This window comes from Cebus imitator, unplaced genomic scaffold (genome assembly GCF_001604975.1).
Source record: "Cebus imitator isolate Cc_AM_T3 unplaced genomic scaffold, Cebus_imitator-1.0 Scaffold54, whole genome shotgun sequence".
Lineage (NCBI taxonomy): Eukaryota > Metazoa > Chordata > Mammalia > Primates > Cebidae > Cebus > Cebus imitator.
Window position 1 is genome coordinate 1,340,729 of NW_016107369.1, and position 5,577 is coordinate 1,346,305.

Here is a 5,577-nt window from a genome sequence, read left to right on the forward strand (position 1 = left end):
CCCCCACGCTTGGCTTATTTTTGCATTTTTAGTAAAGATGAGTTTTCACCGTGTTGGCCAGGCTGGTCTCAAACTCCTGACCTCTAGTGATCCGCCCACCTCGGCCTCCCAAAGTGCTGGGATTACAGGCGTGAACCACCATGCCCAGCTTCTTCAGCCCTTTTCTACCTATCAAGCCAAGCTCCCCTGCTCAGCTCATCAGAACACTCATTCTGTTTTCTAGAATGAGGTGTTGGCTGATTCTAGAATTGCAAATAAAAACCAATTAAGATCTTTAAATTAAATTTGTTGTAATTTTGTCTTTTAACAGTAGACATGTGTGTAAAGTAATGCTGGGGAGGGGGTGAGCCCCTCTGTTCCTGTTGTAATATAGCACAATGTGGGGTGGTGGCTCATGCCTGTAATACCAGCACTTTGGGAGGTCAAGGTAGAAGGATTGCTTGAGCCTGGGAGATGGAGGCTACCATGAGCTATGATCATGCCACTGCACTACACAGCCTGGACAACAGAGTCTTGTCTCAAAAATAAATGATTAAGTTTTAAAAATAAAAATAAAAATGGCTGCGAGCAGTGCCTCATACCTGTAATCCAACACTTTGGGAGGCCAAGGTGGGCAGATCACAACATCAAGAGATAGAGACCATCCTGGCCAACATGGTGAAACTCAGTCTCCACTAAAACTGCAAAAATTAGCTGGGCATGGTGACATGTGCCTGTAGTCCCAGCTATTCTAGAGGCTGAGGCAGGAGAATCCTTGAACCCAGGAGGCGGAGGTTGCAGTGAGCTGAGATTGTGCCACTACACTTCAGCCTGGGCAACAGAGCAAGACTCTGTCTCAAACAAAACAAATAAAAGAAAAGAAAAAATACAATAGAGCACAATGAAGTTCAGGATTCAGCAGGTGGGTTCCAGGGTGGACTCTCCAACTTGCTAGATGAGAGATCCTGGGCAAGTCCCTGATAATGTCTGCTGCAAAAGGAGCAATTGCAATTCCTTTTAGAAGTCTGGAAGAATATACACCAACTTAAAATGAATATTATCTCTGAGTGGTAGGATTACAGATAATTTTTTATTTTTCTTTGCTTGCTTCTATTTTTAAAGTTTTCCATGGAAGAACAAAATTCTTTGAAATCAGAAAAAGAGAATGACTAATTATTTTCCCCCCTTTGAAATGGAGTATCACTCTGTTGCCCAGGCCAGAGTGCAGTGGCGCCATCTCAGCTCACTGCAACCTCTGCCTCCCAGATTCAAGTAATTCTCCCCTCGACCTCCCGGGTAGCTCGGATTATAGGTACATGCCACCACACATGGCTAATTTTTGTATTTTTAGTAGAGACAGCGTTTCACCACGTTGGCCAGGCTGGTCTCAAACTCCTGACCTCAAGTGATCTACCCGCCTGAGCCTCCAAAAATGCTGGGTCTGGCCAAGAATCACTAAATTTTTAAAACATAGCTTAATTCCCAGAAATATGCTGTAAGAGAAACTCTTTCTTTCTTTTCCTTCTTTCTTTCTTTCTCTTTCTTTCTTTCTTTCCTTTCTTACCTTCTTTCCTTTCTTTCCCTTCTTTCTTCTTTGTTTTGGAATTTTTAATAGAGATGGGATTTCTCCATGTTGGCCAGGCCGGTCTCAAACTCCTGGCCTCAAGTGATCCACCCACCTCAGTCTCCCAAAGTGCCAGATTACAGGAAGGAGCCACCATGTGCAGCCAAGATACACGCTTTTTAAAGCATTTTTCCCCCTCTTCCCCATTCACTATTTGTCTTTCTATGGGCCTATCTGGCAATGTTCCTCAAAGGTTAGCTTTTAGGACCACCTACTTCAAAACCATTTGGAGGACTTACTAAAATACAAATTCCAAGCTCTATACCCAGATTCAAACTGTCCAGAGTGGGATCCAGAAAGCGGCATTTTTTTTTTTTTTTTTTTTTGGAGACAGGGTTGCTCTGTCGCCCAGGCTGGAGTGCAGTAGTACAGTCACAGCGCACCTCAGCCTCAACCCCCATCCTCAAGTGATCCTCCTACGTCAGCTTCCCAAGTAGCTGGGACCACAGGGGTGTGTGCCACCTAGCTAATTTTGTTTATTTTTTTTGTAAAGATGGGATCTCCCTGTGTGGTCCAGGCTGGTCTGGAACTCCTGGGCTCAAGTCATCCTCCCACCTTGGCTTCCCAAAATGCTGGGATTACAGGTGTGAGCCACAACACCCAGTCCAGAAATCTGTATTTTTTAAGTATTATTATTATTATTGTTATTGTTATTATTATTTTGAGATAGAGTCTCACTCTGTTGCCCAGGCTGCAGTGCAGTGGCACAATCTCAGCTCACTGCAACCTCCACCTCCTGGGTTCAAACAATTCTCCTGCCTCAACCTCCTGAGTAGCTGGGATTACAGGCACCTGTCACCACTCCTGGCTGATTTTTATATTTTTAGTGAGGACAGGGTTTCACCATGTTGGCCAGGCTGGTCTGGAACTCCTGACCTCAAGTGATCATCCCACCTTGGCCTCCCAAAGTGCTGGGATTACAGATGTGAGCCACCACACCTGGCCCAGAAACATATATATATATAATATATAAAAAATATTAAAATACATATATAATATATATATATATTTTATATTATATATATATTATATATATGTTATATATAATATATACATATTAAATATACATATATTTTTTAAGCAGCTCTAGGTAGACACTAGATACTACAGAAAGCTATATTTTAACATGCTCCCTAATGATGCTTTTCTGTACCATAAGCCTGAGCAAATGAAGCATTCTATTTATATTAATTTTCCAGATAACTAAGGTTTCCACATATGATACTTTTTTTTTTTTTTTTTTTTTTTTTTAAAAAAGGGTTTTCTTTTTTTTTTTTTTTTTTTTTTTTTTTTTTTTTTTTTTAAAGACAGGGTTTCACCATGTTGGTCAGGCTGGTTCTGAACTCCCAACCTCAGGTGATCCACCCGCTTTGGCCTCCAAAGTGCTTGGATTACAGGCGTGAGCCACCATGCCCAGCCACATATGAAACTTAAAAATGTTTTACATGCCTCTAAAATAAGTTTGCTAAACAGAGTTTAAGATTTTCTTGGGGACTAGGGCTCACATTCATGTGATCGTATATTAATATGCAGTCATTCCTTCAGGGCCTGTTGAGCTGTGAGACTGTCTACCCTCACTAATGGAGTCCTGGGCTGCAATACCTTCATAGTTCTATCAATTTTGTACTGTTATTTATCATCTAGTATCTGTTATTTCTCACTTTTAAAAATCATTCACTTACAACCTCCTAGCACACAAATTGCCTTGCTAAAAGAAGCTAGGGCCTCTTACAGAAATGAGTCATTTCAGACCTGCAGATGGAAATGTACAGCATAATCCTGGAATACTTTTTTTTTTTTTTTTTTGAGACGTGTTTCACTCTTGTTGCTCAGGCTGGAGTGCAATGGTGCAATCTTGGCTCACTGCAACCTCTGCCTCCAGGGTTCAAGAAATTCTCCTGCCTTAGCCTCCTGAGTAGCTGGGATTACAGGCGCCCGTCACCATGCCCGGCTAATTTTTCTATTTTTAGTAGAGACAGGGTTTCACCATATTAGCCAGGCTGGTCTTGAACTCCTGACCTCAGGCGATCCACCCGTCTGAGTCACCGCGCCCAGCCTGGAATACCTTTTATACCAGAAAGCAAGGGAGCCATCAAAGACTACTGGGGTTGAGTCAAAAAGAACTCAGAAGCTAACGTAGAGAACCTCCTACTCACTAAAAGTAGGACAATTTGAGCATCAATAGGCTAAAAACATCAACAGATGAAAGCATATTAAGTGTATTTAACTCCGAGAATTTATAATGCTACTAAAAAAAAATTTATCAGTCACCACTGAAGCATGCTAGGAAAGCACCTAATTATTTTTAAAACTGGTCATTAAAGAGAAAAAATCAGGCATTTATTTTCTCTTTCCTTTGTGATCTGCTCCAAAGGGTACCTAAATAGTGGAAGAAAAAAATTCTCTTGGAATATGAAGTAGTCTAACTGCTAAATGGAAAAAAGAATGAGAACATCACCAATTTGCAAATCCTAATGGTGTATGGGTGTAGCAATGATCATATACGGTTGCTAACAACACAGGAAAGACCATCAGACGTTGGATCCTTCAGATAGAAGTAAGCACCACCCCCTGAGAAGTTTCTTCGTACCTCCTCCCACTGTTCTGCACAAAAACAAAACCTGAATCTGATCAAGCCTCTAGGTCTAACGAGGAATTTATAGGAAACATACAGATGAGGGACATGTTAAACAACATCATAAGCTACAATAACAAAACCAAGGCTATGGCAAACTGAAAGGCAAATGACCCAATTTCTTCAACAAAATATTACATGAAAAAAAGGAGATGGAGAGGGAGCCTATAAGTAAAAGAGATAAAATATATGAAACACATAAAAATACAGTCAGGACAATGTAACTATTGTTTGGATAGTTGATGATATTAAAGAATTAACTGTTTTAAGCCAGGCGAGGTGGCTCACGTCTGTAATCCCAGCACTTTGGGAGGCCAAGGTGGGTGGATCACCTGAGGTCAAGAGTTCAAGACCAGCCTAACCAACATGGAGAAAAACAGTCTCTAAAAAAAATAAATAAATAAAAATAAAATAATTAATTAATTAACTGTTTTAAATTTAGGTGTGATCGTGGTACTATGGTTGTGTCTTTAATTTTTATTTATTTATTTATTTATTTATTTTTTTGAGACAGAGTCTTGCTTTGTCACCAGGCGCCAGGCTGGAGTGCAGTGGTGCAATCTTGGCTCGCTGCAACCTGCGCTTGCCGGGTTCAAGCAATTCTCCTGCCTCAGCCTACTGAGTAGCTGGGACTACAGGCATAGTGCCACCACACTCAGCTAATTTTTGTATTCTAGTAGAGACAGGGTTTCACCATGTTGGTCAGGATGGTCTCGATCTCTTGACCTCCTGATCTGCCCTCCTCGGCCTCCCAGAGTGCTGGGATTACAGGCATGAGCCACCATGCCCAGCCCGGTTGTGTTTTTTTAAAAAAGGAGGCCTTGGCCAGGTGCAGGGCTAATGCCTGTAATCGTAACACATTCGGAGGTCAAGGCAGGAAGACTGCTTGAGCTCAGGAGTTTGAGACCAGCCTGGGCAACATAGCAAGATCCTGTCTCAACAAAAAATTAAAAATTAGCCAGATGTGGTGGCACAAACTTGTGGTCCTAGCTCCTCGTGAGGCCAAAGCAGGAGAATTACTTGAGCCTACGAGGTCAAGGCTGCAATGAGCTATGATCGCACCACTACACTCCAGCCTAAGCAACAGAGTGAAACCCTGTCTCAAAAAAATAAAAAGGAGCCCTTATTGGTTAGAGAAACATGCTGAAATATTTACAAATGAAATATGATGTTTGACATTTGCTTCAAAATAATGTGAGTGAGAGAGAAGGAAGGAGGGATATGACAGGCAAGATTGGCCCTGTTTTGACAATAATTTAAACTGGAGCAAGTTCATTTCATTTTTCTATTTTCTCTGCCTTTGAAAATGTTTGAATTTTCTTTCCTTCTTTCTCTCTCT